The 14,176-nt window shown below is 33.1% G+C and overlaps 1 long non-coding RNA gene across 1 annotated transcript; it reads right to left on the bottom strand.

Annotated features, from left to right (window-relative positions):
• Positions 1-4,158: 4,158 nt before the first annotated feature.
• Positions 4,159-4,388, bottom strand: LOC115877276. Its single transcript, XR_004049316.1, has 2 exons — positions 4,323-4,388; positions 4,159-4,288 (listed from the first exon to the last, which is right to left on the bottom strand). It is a non-coding gene; the product is annotated as an uncharacterized LOC115877276 (long non-coding RNA).
• Between the last annotated feature and the right edge of the window lie 9,788 nt (positions 4,389-14,176).

Genomic DNA, 14,176 nt, shown 5'->3' with positions numbered 1-14,176 from the left:
TATCTATCTATATTGTATTTTCATCATTTTTTCTATCATTTTTAAATCTTACAAATAAATGGTCCACCATGTATATTCCGCAGAGTTTTTTATAAGTTTTTTTCTTACTATTTTTTGCTTATGCCGATAAGGCGTAGAGAAAATAATCCTACGTCGTTCATATTAAAGTTTAATCCAACGATTTTCTACAATAAAAAATGGCCTAAAAGAAACCGGGGCAACCGTTCCATAGAAATTATTTTTTGGTCAGTAAATGCAGAAAGATGACGAAGAAGAAAGAAAACAACATCGGCGGCTCGTGAGATTACTATTATTTGAAATAAAAATATACACTAAAAAAACTAAATATTTTATTACTGTAACAGATAGGTAAAATATTAACAGAAACAACAAAACGAGATTAGAAAGAAATGGATTTAATCTAAAGGTTTTCTAATTTAGTTATTAAATAAGTGTATTAAAAAATAAATTGTAATAAATAAACGCATTTTAAGGTATCCAAAACGCAATAATACATTAGAAATTAGTAATAAGTTCTGCATATTTTTTTAAAAATTTAGAAGGTACAATTTTACCTTTATAAGGGGCTTATCATATTGTTCAATCTTCATTTGTTACTTCCTGGATAACCGTATTTTGAAATAGACCAACTAGACGTTTCTGGTATTATAAATAAACGGTGTGCAAAATTGCGATTTTGTATTGAAAAGTAAAGTTACTTTGCCGATTAGCGCAAGCAGCGTTAGAAGTAATTCTGGACTATCAATCAATTAACTGACTCGTAAAAGATCTGGCCGCTGAGAGTGCCCAAAGATTATTTGGAAGAGATCCAATCTGTGAAACCAGACCAACTACAGCTACTCAAGATTATAGTCAATAATAGGGAAAATCATGGCGACATCTGGGGCTAGACCAGAAAACGGACTCTATGCTCACCAAACATGATTTTGGAGAAAAAATAAGGATTCGCATCCCGGCAAGAGAAGAATGGGAAAGCAACCGAGTCATGAACAATCAAGAGATAGCAGTCTATACAGATGCTTCCGTAGCTTTAAGAGGCACATGTATATTACAGTTGGGGGTTGGAACCTTTGGTGTTACACAGCAAAATAAAACACTAAATCACCACAATACAAGCATATGTTAGCATCATCAGCAGATGAATAAGATTTAGTCTTCTTTATCTGCTGATGATGCTAACATAGTTAGCGAAACGCGAGTCCAGTGTAAAAGGAAAAGTGTTTTAGTGTATTATGGTGGTTTGGTGTTTTATTTTGCGGCACAGGTATAGACATCTTCTCAGAGGAACTAAACATCCGAAGATTTTTATTTTTAAGGCTATCGGATGGTTGTAATGTTCTACAAGCAGAGGTATATACTATCAAGGAAGCGACCAGTTGTATACAAGGGAAAATCGCTGATAGACCAATAGGAGATATCGTGATATACTCCGACAGCTTGAGCGCTTTAAGAAGCATCACCATGCAATCAGTGAGATCGAAAACTGTGATGGACTACCGAGAAGCACTGCCCTGGTTGCGTCAAGGCGGGACAACTCTGTGCTTGGTGACAGGCCAGAGCAACGTGGTGGGCAATCAAGAAGCGGACAGACTCGCCAAAGAGAATGCCAGGGGAGAGGCCGTGGCAGATGACCCACCACTTGTGACGATCAACACACTGAAAGAAGCTATATCAACTACCATCAAGGCCAGGCAGCACGAGACGTGGCAATACCATAAGGACTGTGCTACAGCTCGAAGACTGTGGCCAGTAATAGATAGCAAAAAGGCAAAAAATACTAGAGCACAAAAAAAACTAGTACGCATAAGATGTCATCACTGAAAAATGCCCCACGGAGGTAAACCTCGTGAGATGGAAGATTTTCAACGACGACAACTGCATAGAATGCGGAGAGGAAGAAGAAACTATGGAACACCTGCTGTGCCACTGTCCGGCACTGGAATACCGACGCCTTTAAATTTTTAGGCAAGGTTTTTTGGAGGGTCTAGAGGAAGCAGCAGAAGCCAACATCAGGAACTTTGTAAAGAGCTGGAAGTGCTTTAACGCAAAGAAAGAATGAGAGGAAGGTTTGGTACAATAATAACAGGGCTATCGCAATGGGCCCAAGGCCACCGAGTGAACGATCAAACAAGATTTCAAACTCCAGCAACCTAACCTACCCTAACCTACTTCGCCGATTACGTTCAATTTCTTACTTTGTTTTGAACACCGGGATGAATATATGGATAATGTGATTTTGTAAGTACTCCTTTTTCATATTGAACACTACAGTTGAGGAGCAGATTTTCTAAATAAATTTTGTCCATTTTTTTTAATTTTTAACCAAAGGTGGTATTGCAAACTACATACACAGAGTTACAATATTATGACAGAAACGACGTTCTAAATCTATTTTATCTCATTCGAATTAAATGGGAAAAATACCTTAGACTTTATAAGTGCTCTATGTCCATTGGCGGTAGACAAACAGAAGTATGTCCTTGTGCCTAGTGGACTTACTGCTGTTTGTTTGTCTTTGCCAGATGAAGTATTTTTTTTGTTTGCTACAACTTCTCTATTTTTTTAATAATACTACTCAAAAGAATGAATGGAACTACAACTGGAGATCATGTAGTTGAGGATACATTAAAATACGCAACCAACCGTCCTTGAACCGTCCAATCAGATCAAAGAAGTAATCGTCGTAGATCGTACGGTATCGATGATGTTCGGTACCTGGAGAAAATTGACAACTGTGATTGACAATTGACAAGAGAATTGAGGATCGTTTATTATTTATTATTTTTGACTTTTTACTTCGTTATTCGTTTAATTTAATAATTACTAAAACCAGCAGTTCGAAAAATATATTTAAAAATAAAAGATAAAAATCCAAAAAATTAATTATCTATTTACGTGGATTTGGACGATAATAGGTAAGAACACAAAATTTATTTCTATATTGGATATAAACTTGTTTATTAGGTTTTTAGTTTGTGATGTTTCATGTGATGATCATTTTCATGTTCATCGTCTTTGAATTGACATGAGGATATCTATGGAAAAGTAACTAATCTGAAAGTAAGCCAACATATCGTTTGTTCTTTGTGTGCTAACGAAAAGATTTTCTTTTTACATCATGAGTAAGTATCACATCAATTAAAAAATGTTAGGAAGTTGATTCCTTGTCATGGAAAAGTATACCAATAGAAATTACTTGTAATAGAAGTAATTCTAAGGGTAAATTTTATTATAATTAGTGACCTGTCTATTTTTTATACGTAGATGTTTCAGGTTTAGAGAATAAATTGATTGAACGCAAAATCTGGAGGAAGTACCTTTTTCCATACACAGAATATGCCCATCAAGAATACTAGTCCAAATTTGCTTCAATGGTAGACAATTATTCAATACAAATTAACTTTTTAAGTGACTTAAATATTAAATAGTTTAGAATATGTATAACAATGTAAAAAAATACTATTTTCAGGAACAATTAGGGCCCAATATATTTGAAACTAATGTTGGACGTAGTACTGAGTTGGGTAGAATATTATTCTATGTTAAGTGAGGGTCTATTATTGTACTGTATTTTAATATATACATTAGAATTGTTTGTTATTTCATATTTGTTTTATTTATTATTTTACTTACAAGTTATATAAAGTTAACACTAAAATCTACTCTGTGGTTTAATGCGTGATTACATTCACATGATTTCAAGTTTTTAAAATATAAATATTATAACTGGCTTTAAAAATTCCATTAAACTGTTAAAAGTGTAATTTATTTCAAAATAAATATATATAGGTATATATTAATATCAAAAAACTTTTATTTCCTAAACACCAATTTAATCACCACATACATATGTATAAACATTTATTTACGTTATTTCAAATGAAGACCACAGGAAAAACCAGCTTTGTTCATTTTAACTGGAGCCAAGAAAATGCAATTACGAGTGGACTACTCTGATTTTTCTCCTGTAGGGCAAAATAACTAAGCTGTAATATCTCCTGGACACCATCAAAGAAAGCAATAATAATACGCTTATTATTATTGCTTTCTTTGATGGTGCCTCGAATAATGCTAACACTTGCCTATAAAGTTGTGTCGCTACCAATTTCTATGAAAATGTAACATATCTGGTTTTTCCCGTGTAGTCTTCAAATGATCTAAAAATTCAGCAGGAATGACCCATTATGCAGCAAACACACTGATGTTGAATCATTGGAAGCCTTTTTTGTGGGCATTTCACAAATAAAATCAAATGTCTGATCAAAAACTGAAAATGCAAAACAGTTAGTAAATAATCATACCTACATCTATTTATGTCGTACAATCCAACCAATATTTTAATATCCTAACCCAAGTAAATAATCAAAAATGCATTTTTTATATCAACAGCAGTAATGTTGTAAGGGTTCCAATTAATATCCAGAATTTAAAAAAAACACGATTCTAATTCTTATTATTTTTCTAAATACGTATTGTCTGATAGGCAATTACAAAATATAAATCTGATGTAAATAGAAAAATATGATGTAAAAACAGTTAAAAACTCTTCGGTAAAAAAGGGTAAAACAACAACAAAAACTCTAACCAAAGATTTAACCGTCATACGAAAAGAGCATCACGTGATTGCACAATACCCAACGATAGGGTACGTACCTTTTACATCTGATTGGACGGTTGGTTGCGTATTTTAATGTATCCTATGTAGTTGGGGATACAGACCGTGGTAGCAGAAAAAGAAATCTCACGTTAAAAGGTCAGTCGACAGTTTTTTTCAATTTTTTCAGATATCATAGTAACTAGATTATTCGCATATAAGTGTACTATTTTTATGATTTTTTATCAGCTTTTCAAGTACACTAGTTTTTCGGTAAGTTTCTAAAATGGACAAATTACATCAAAAAAGTTTGCTAATTTCCTAAAAGTTTAGCATCAGTATAGCTTTTCTGAAGGCAGTTGGGATAGATTGGGACTCTAAATTTCGGCATTGTCTTTGCCGGCATCGCCGGAACTAGGGACTTAAGAGTCTCAGTACTTCCAACTGACTTCGGAAATACTATACCAATCGCTATTCCTAAAATCCTCTAACACCAAACCAAAACACAGTATCGCTACCTCTTTCAATCATTGTTGTAGGTATGTATATGCAAAATATTTTTTACCTTTTTACAGAAGCGCAGTGAAGCTTTGTCAGTGCGGCAAAATCCTTTGAATTCTTTCTAGTTCGCCACCACTGGCTAAAGAAAGAATTCGACCGCACGTGCCATTACTAACATGTGCCTGCGTCCACAGAAAACTAAGAATCGGGAAAATATTGCGGCTTCGAAAAAAAAATAATGACGGAAAGAGTCTGGTCGTGAAGCGAAAGAGATTTTTATATTTTTAGTCGCTTCTGAATGTAAGTTTCCTGCAAATAATGGCGACTGTACGACTTGTGTTACCTACCGAAATATAATAGTAAACGATAAAACTAATTTTGAAAACGGAATGAGATAATATCTTGTTATAACTTTTGTTTCTTATAGTACAGGATCTGGCGGCATTATTATTACGCTCATCGTGTTTTACGTATATTTATGAATAGAACAATACACTTTTCACAGGGTGCCTATCAAAAACTTGCCGCAAATAGGGGTTGCCACGTTTCAAAGTTTCTCCTACGAGCTCGGCAATAGTGCGTCCTATAAAAGAAACTTAGGAATTTTGTATAAGTACCAAACTAAAGTATATACTAGGACGTATTTCAGGAAAATATTTTTATAACTTCTACAGGATGAAAAAAAAGTGTGAGCGGATCGGGATAACTTTTTTTGAATGGAACCTAATTAGCCCTGTATATTATTGCATTTTCAACTTCCTTTCTGATCACTTTACATAACCTTAAGATATTATTAAATATGTTTCGATAATTTCTGAGATATTAATAAATAAATAAAAAACCAAGTGTGTTCAGCCTTTTTTTTTTAAATATATTAAAAATACAAGAAATATTTGAAATTGAAAGTATATAAGGTATTTAAAAAAACAGCAGGTTTAGTCGTGACTGACTAAGTTAAGAAAAAACTCAAAATTTAAGGGAGGATGCAGTCAATAATCACCATACAGGCTAATAAAACCAGTTTTTCAATTTATCCAGACAAATTGAAAAAGTAGTGCTATTAGCCAAAAAGTAGTTTTATTGCATCCTTACTTAAATTTTGAGTTTTTTCTAAGGTATTTACTTTAGATGGTCTGTACTTGCTTTGCTATAAATATCGTAATTTTAAATTATACATGCTGTTCAAAATTATATGCCAAACTTTCTAAAATATAAAATTATTTTTCTTCGTTTTTTTTTAATAGAACACCCTGTATATTATTCCTATGTTAAATGAAGAATTAAAAAATGAACATTTTTTATATTTGAAGTAGTTCAAAATCTGTATCTGATATCAATATCACTTTGGTATTTGTCGTTTAAAAAGTCATATGTAATTTGCGAAACCGCTAAAAATTCTCAATACATTAAATATTAAAAATGTTAATTTTTTAATTCTCCATCGAACAAAGGAATGATTGGAGAAAATGGAGACAGATCCTCCAGCCTACACTTCACACCTCAGTCGGAGACTAGCTCCTCGACTGTGAAGGGTACGCAGAGCTAAACCCCAACTGTGGAAGAGTGTATACCCTCGTAGGAGGTATATTCCCACTCCTTAGAGGATTAACATCTGTTTTCAGAGGAGGATGGGAAATACCCTGTCCTCCCTACAACAGGAAGATCCCCAAGTATGATGACTGTACCTACGATGAGCTATAACTCACGAAATAGGGACACAATAGATCTTTAAGGCGGCGGTGATTAATCCCCTCCCCCCTTTACTCATTCTACATTCTACATGCTCCGATTTTTTGAGTTCTTCAAGGGGTACAGCATAATACGTATTGTGTGTGTGTGTTAAATAAAATAATAAAATTTCAATTGAATTAATGTTGTGTGAGGTTCAAGTTAACGTCTCCTTTCTGCTGCAATGGCTAAACTGGACGGAACCTACTTTGTTTACGCGGAATCCGCACCGCGGTCCTCGGCCATATCATGGTCAATGGCCTACCGACTTAGGAAGTGTCTAAATTAACTCTTACTCACGAGATATCCGATCTCATCCGGCCTCGAACCGGCGTGAATGAGCAGTGTGTATCAATAGATTTTACACTTTTCCCTTGGACAACAGCACGATGCAAAGTTTCGAACCGGTCACCCGTCCATCAACTAGCATCGCCTTACGTCGCTTAACTTCGGTGTTCTAATGGGAACCGGTGTTTCGACGTAGCTGGGGCCGTTGCCCTGAATTAATGTTACGACCATACTAAAACTATCGAATTAAATAATATCTAAAATACTATAAATACAGAAAAACAATATTTTTTTATAACACACATTATAAAATATGTATATATTCGTTTTAGCCTGTCACATAACAGGGATTTAGTATTTTATTTTCCAAATATAAAAAAGCCTTTTAAATAAAAGAGCAGTAAAAGCTAAGCCAAGCAGTTTCTTTCAGTCCCAGTCATAAAAGTGACAATAAAAATATCAGATGTTACTTTTTTCCGTATAAATTATGGTCAGAATATATGTCCCCCCACATGGGTTATAATAAAAACTAGATACACCAAATACATTATTTTTAATAAGATAATTTATATAATAAAATATAAAAACGTGTACTATACCGGGTGCGTGTCAAAAGTGGCTCACCCCTATAACTTTTTTATTTTTTCAGTTAAAAAAACGAGATTTGGTATGTTATTATATGACATAAATTAGGATTGATTGACGTATTCAATTGTTTTCGGTCACTTCCTGTTTCACCGGAAATGACTAATAATATAAAGAATATTTTATTTTATTTTTATGACAATTTTTTTGTAAGTAATGCCTTCAACCTTGTGACGAGTACCTACATCCCTTCTCTAAAAAAAAATTGGGTATTTCAACACTAAAAAATACAAGGTGGTCCGAACTGTATTCAGGAAACTTCACAAAACAGTATATTCTGCAGATAAAAATAAGTAAAAAAATTCGTATAAATGTATGTCCTAAAATGCTTAGTTTCAGACATACAGGGTGTAGAAGTTTCATTTTCATTTCGATTTTCTCCAAATAATTTATGAAGGAAAGTCAATATTTGGATAAAAATATTTGGGCGTTTTTCGACGTGGGAAATTGGATTTTTATGTCAATATGGCTCCTATTTCTAGGGGGCACCACCTACATATTTTTAACTGGCTTGAAGAGTAATATAAATTATAGAAAAAAATATATATATTTCCGTGCCTTTTTACGTAAACTATGTCTATGTCGATAAAAATCACTACGAGCAACCGTTATCAAGATATTTAGAATGGAAATAGTCGATACATGTCATTATTGACAACAAATAAACGCGCGGAGGAGATGGTTATTTGACTGAAATGATAAATTTGGGAACTTTTTATTTTTTTAAATTGATCATAATTTTTGTTTGTCGAAAAAATGATGCTAAAACAGTTTCTCTTGAACATTTGGCCCAAAAATATTTCACATTTATGATTTCAGTCTAATAAATATGTAATCAACATGTTTAATTTATGTCAATGATGTAAGGTATTGAAAATTTCGATTCCAAATATCTCAAAAACTATTACTCGTAACGATTTTTACCAAGAGACCTTCTTTATGTAAAAAAACGTCGTAAATATATTTTTTTTACTTAGTAGTTGTTTTATACAGGTACGGACAAAATGTTTTTACTCTTCGAACAAGTTAAAAACATGGTACAAAAAAAACAAGGTATGATCGATCGCGGCTCCAATTTCGTTAAGTTTGCGCATACCACCTGTGACGTCATACGCCATACAAAAAATATCCATATTGTTCAATTGCCACTAATAAAAAAGACCTAATATAGCGTAGAATTAGCACATAACCCCAAAAGTTATGTCAAATCATCGAGCTTGACATTTGAAAAATCATTTTCACATTTACATATTGTATCATCTGTTTGCTTCCCCTAGGAGATGCAAGACCTTGTCGTTGGTGGGGAAGCTCCTGGTCAGGTGCTGGGGGGAATCCCCTCTAGCACTTGGCTTGGTCTAAGAAGCATCTCACTCATCGTCTTGTCCCTGACTGTAGTGTCGTGGCCAGGGAATTGCACCAAGACATATAACGATACCGGGCGGGGCTACGGACAGTCTCAACGTTGGGGCACCGGGGGGCACCCCATTGTATTTTACCCCTTACTTCTATATGCGGGGCTCTGTAGAAGTGGACCGACTGTCCCTAGCGACTCATAGGAACACTATGATATCTGATAATAATAGTAATAAAAACATCACCGGTGAAGCTGTGGGGAAACCCCCTAGCGACACTGGGAACAGTAACAATGAAAGTTCCAAGGGGCCAAACCCAAAGAAAACTACAGAAGAGGTGGCTGACACTTGCGTGAGACCATCCTCCGCAAGTGGCATACAAGCTACCACCTCCTCCAAGGGTCTGGAGCCTACCTCCTACCTCTAAACCCAACAGGCGACACAAGCTACCGTTTCGTCTACCGGGCCTGGGTCGTAGCTCCTCGACTGTGAGGGACACGGGTCTCCGTAGGAAGTCCTGGGACTGTATGATGAGTTATAACTCAAGAAAGGGGGACACAATAGATCTCTAAGGTCGCAGAGATTAACCCCTCTCCCACTTATTCTAATTCTAAAATTCTAATCATCTGTTTGATAATTTGAAACTGGCGCGCGGAGCTTGCCGACCAATGGTGACGTTTATCTCCTGTGACGTAGTGACCAACCTGCGCAATATCATCACTTGTACTCTTTGTATCATGATTTAAAAATATGTAGGTGGCGCTCTCTACGAGTAGGAATCATATTGACATTAAAATCAAATTTACCATGTCAAAAAAACACCCAAACACCAATTTTTATCCAAATATTGACCTTACTTCTGAAATTATTTGAAAAAAAATCGAAAAAAAAAACTTCTACGCCCTGTATCTCTGAAACTAAGCATTTTAGGATATATATTTATAGGAGCTTTTTTAACATAAATTAAAACATTGCGATTTATTCAAAAAATCATGTTCAAAAGAAAGTAAAAAAATATTAAGTAACATGTAACACCTAATTATTTCTGAGCATCCAACAGTAATGTATAAGTGCATCTTCAAGTTTAATACTGTAAAAACTTTAAATTCTATGTCCGATAACATCAGAATGCTTTCGTCTACTTACGTTTTAAAAGCAAATTTAAACGTTGCGTTTCGAGTTTGAGAAGTTAATCAGACCTGTCTGAATCTTAACAACTTTTGAATTTTCTTTGAGTGTTTCTGTACTAATTTTTACTTTTTGCTTATTTTTTATTATACCGTTCCAAAAGTGTCTCACCCCTATAACTTTTTTTTATTTATTCAGATAAATAAAAAAGATTTGGTATGTTAGTATATCACATAAATTAGGATTGATTCCCGTTTTTTGGCCACTTCCTTTTTAACCGGAAATGACTACAACTTTTGATTTGTAAATAGCATCCTCGGTATATTTTTACTTTATTCGATAGAAAATGACACTCTGAATAGAATGACATATCATATGTTAACTTTTGACATTTTCGCTTACAAAAAGATCGTATTTTAAATTTCAATCTAGACTGGCATGGCTGTGTTAAAAATACTAATTTTTCATCAAGGATTCTTGGAAAAATAGATTTGATCATCTAATGTTTTTCGTGTCCGGCCGGTTAAAAGATGCCCAAATCGTTTTTAATCATGTAAGAACTCTATTTTTCTATGCTACGTTTTCTTTATCTGACGTAATAACAAACATACATTTCAAAAGCCGGAGCGCAATGGAATTTCGAACGTAAACAAAAACAAGCCCAAAATTCATGTACCTGCACTTTTCAAAAAGGTTTCAAATACACGCAATACAGTATCGCCGTCTAAAACAGTATTAGACAGCGTCAGAGAAATAAGTGGTACGCGCTTATTAAATTAAAACTATTAAAGTTTTTGAGGTTTAATTAAGGTTTTGTGGTAGTTCTGAGTTCCATTGCCGTGCCGAATAAGAAGTTTGATTAAGGTGAATTTATTTTATCTCACTGAGCAACTAGTTGGTTACTGTTTATTGTTTTTATTGTGATATATTATATTTCTGAATCTTAGGTATATTTTGATATATTTGATTGAATATTAAGAAAAGATGATTTGCAGATGATAATATTGAAGTATTTCTTTAAAGTGATTTATTTATATTTTGTCTAAGTGACTTTAATAAGAAAAGAATATATTTCTGTATTTGTATTATCAAATTGATCTTGAATGAATTATGTTTAGCTTTATTATTTTCTACACTTAGTCTTTGTGGCGTAGTGATCCTGTGTAGCGTAATTAGCCTTGACAAGCAGTTAGTCCGGTAGCGTAATTAGACTTGAAGAGTAATTAGCCCCGTAGTGTAGTTTGACTATTAACTTGTGTATTTTTTATAGCCTGTGTGGCATATTTTTTAGCCTGTGTGGCATTTTGATAGCCTGTGTGGATTTTTTTAGCCTGTGTGGCACTTTGATAGCCTGTGTGGCATTTTTTAGCCTGTGTGGCATTTTGATAGCCTGTGCGGCATTTTGATAGCCTGTGTGGCATGTTTTTTTTAATAGTCTGTGTGACTAGCCTGTGTGGCATTTTATTATTTTTTTTAAACTTGTATTTTTAAGTTGGACTATTAATAAATCATTCAAGTACCTGTTTAATTTTAAATTCACTTTATTTTAATAATAACTGGTAACATTGTTGCTCACACCATGTTTTTTTCTTTAATTGCAGGTGGGTCGTCTCGGTAGCCAGGTCATACAAGACTTTTGTTGCTATACAACATTTGTCCATTTGCAGCGCCCAGATCAAAGTTGGCTATTACCATTAGTAACGTACCATCTATTAGTATTATTTTTATTTTATATTATTAGTTGTATTTTATTATACAACATTTACGCCCTTTAAATTTGTTTTATGGTTTTTATTTTTAATTTGAGTTGACCGCTTGAATAAAGAAATTGGCCCGTACAATCATACCTCATTTTTTTCTAATGTAACAAGAGTGGCTCATTAGCATATTTGAAGAAAGCATTTTTTACGAATAATTTGGTACCACATATTTGGTATTTCGAGTCAAATTGTCGTTATAAACCGCATGTTACAATTTCAAATAAAACATATGCGAAAATGCCAAAAGTTGACATATATGTCATTCTATTTAGAGGGTCATTTTCTACCGAATAAAGTAAAAAAATAAAAATACCGAGGATGTCATTTTAAAATCAAAAGTTGTAGTCATTTCCGGCGAAACAGGAAGTGACCGAAAATAATTGAATACATCAAACAATCCTTATTTATGTCATATACACTAATATAGCAAATCTCGTTTTTTTTATCTCAAAACGAAGAATTCGTGCTAGACCTCGAGATCCAACCTCTATCCCACAGCTCAATCTATGCCAAACCGTATAAGAGATGTTATTAGAGTAAGAGGGGGCCATACCCATTATTGAAAATTTAGTGTAATTAATTATTGTCAATAAATAAATAATAGACTACCTCTTTAGTAATAAGAAAAGATCATTTGTTTGGTTTGCCTTTTTGGCTTTCTTTCAGATCATTTTACATAGTCCTAAGATATGATTAATATATATTTCGGTAATTTCAGAGATATTAATAAATAATTATTACAAATACAATAACTATCCCGAAATTAAAATTCTATTACGTATTTACTTTAGATGGTCTATACTTACTTTGCTATAAGTATCGTAATATTAAATCACACAGGGTTTTTAAAATTCTACACCAAACTTTCTAAAATATAAAATAATTTTTATTCGTTTTTTAAAATAGAAACACCCTGTATATTATTTTTAAGTAGAAAGTTAGTTAAAAAATGAACATTTTTTGTATTGAAAGTATTTCAAAATTTTTAATGTTTTCGCAGATATACGAAAGTATTATTTCATATGGCTCTTTCAACGGTAAAATATGAAGGAAAAATAATTGGGTGGCTTTGATAAAAATTTACTGTGGAAAATGCCATATGAAATATAAAACTGCGAAAAATTATTTTGGATGTAAATTTCATGCACTTTATTAATTTTTGTACATTCTGAAAGTTATTTTCAATAGTTCCTCGAAAATATCCAAATAAAACCGGAAAAAATTCTTCGAATTCGTTGGGATCTCCCACAGGACTCCATATTTATAGCTTTAACTCAATTTAAACTCTTTGCCTCGGGAACGGTACGTCGAAAATAAGCAGCGCTTTTATCCAACAGCCGAGAAATTGATATCTCTACTAGCCACCGTTGCGTCTACAATATGACGTTTCACTTTATGAACTGGAATGGAATTTAATCCAGTTCCTTTTCCAAAAAAGTTTAAATTTTTATAAGTTAAAGTGACTTGAAATACTGATTCATTTAACATCAACAATATTAAACAGGGTTATTCATCTCATTCGTCACAGAATATTGTAGCCAAATAATTGTATTTTTAGAAATTGTGAGTGATCGGATCGTTGGAAGGCTACTAAAGCTACAATTTAACATTATTTTCGAAAAGTACAGAGCGTCCCAAATAAATAAAAAATAACAAAGTTTTATTTTTTAAACGGAACAACTTGTATATTATTACTGTTTTAGTTTCTACGATTAAAATAAAGGTAAATTTGATTAAGGTTTGCCGGACTTTAATATTACCGTTTTTGAAATATTTACGATTTTATGAAAATGCAGTGCAATTTGAATGTTTCATTTTTCTAGGCGTACATAAGTTTTTTTCAAGCTGTGTTGCAATAATGAAAATAATACCACCTTATACAGAGTCTAAAAATATTACTAATTAATATTATTTATATTAAATAATTACTAGCTTTAATCGGCAATAACTTGTTTAATTTAAATGGAATGGAATGTATATTATACGTGGATTAGATGCATAATTTATTTGTCTATCAAATTGTATTATACCATTTTGTACCTATCTCTTCAAGTTATCGTACAAAATGCATTTTCTGATAATTTAGACCACATTTATCAATATTCCCGAATCAATATTCCATATTGACAACAAAATAAAACACTAAATCACCACAATGC

The sequence above is a fragment of the Sitophilus oryzae genome, unplaced genomic scaffold (genome assembly GCF_002938485.1).
Source record: "Sitophilus oryzae breed Bouriz unplaced genomic scaffold, Soryzae_2.0 scaffold_1443_pilon_pilon, whole genome shotgun sequence".
Classification (NCBI taxonomy): domain Eukaryota; kingdom Metazoa; phylum Arthropoda; class Insecta; order Coleoptera; family Curculionidae; genus Sitophilus; species Sitophilus oryzae.
Note: the sequence above shows the minus strand (reverse complement) of the source record. Positions and strands in the feature narration are given on the sequence as shown.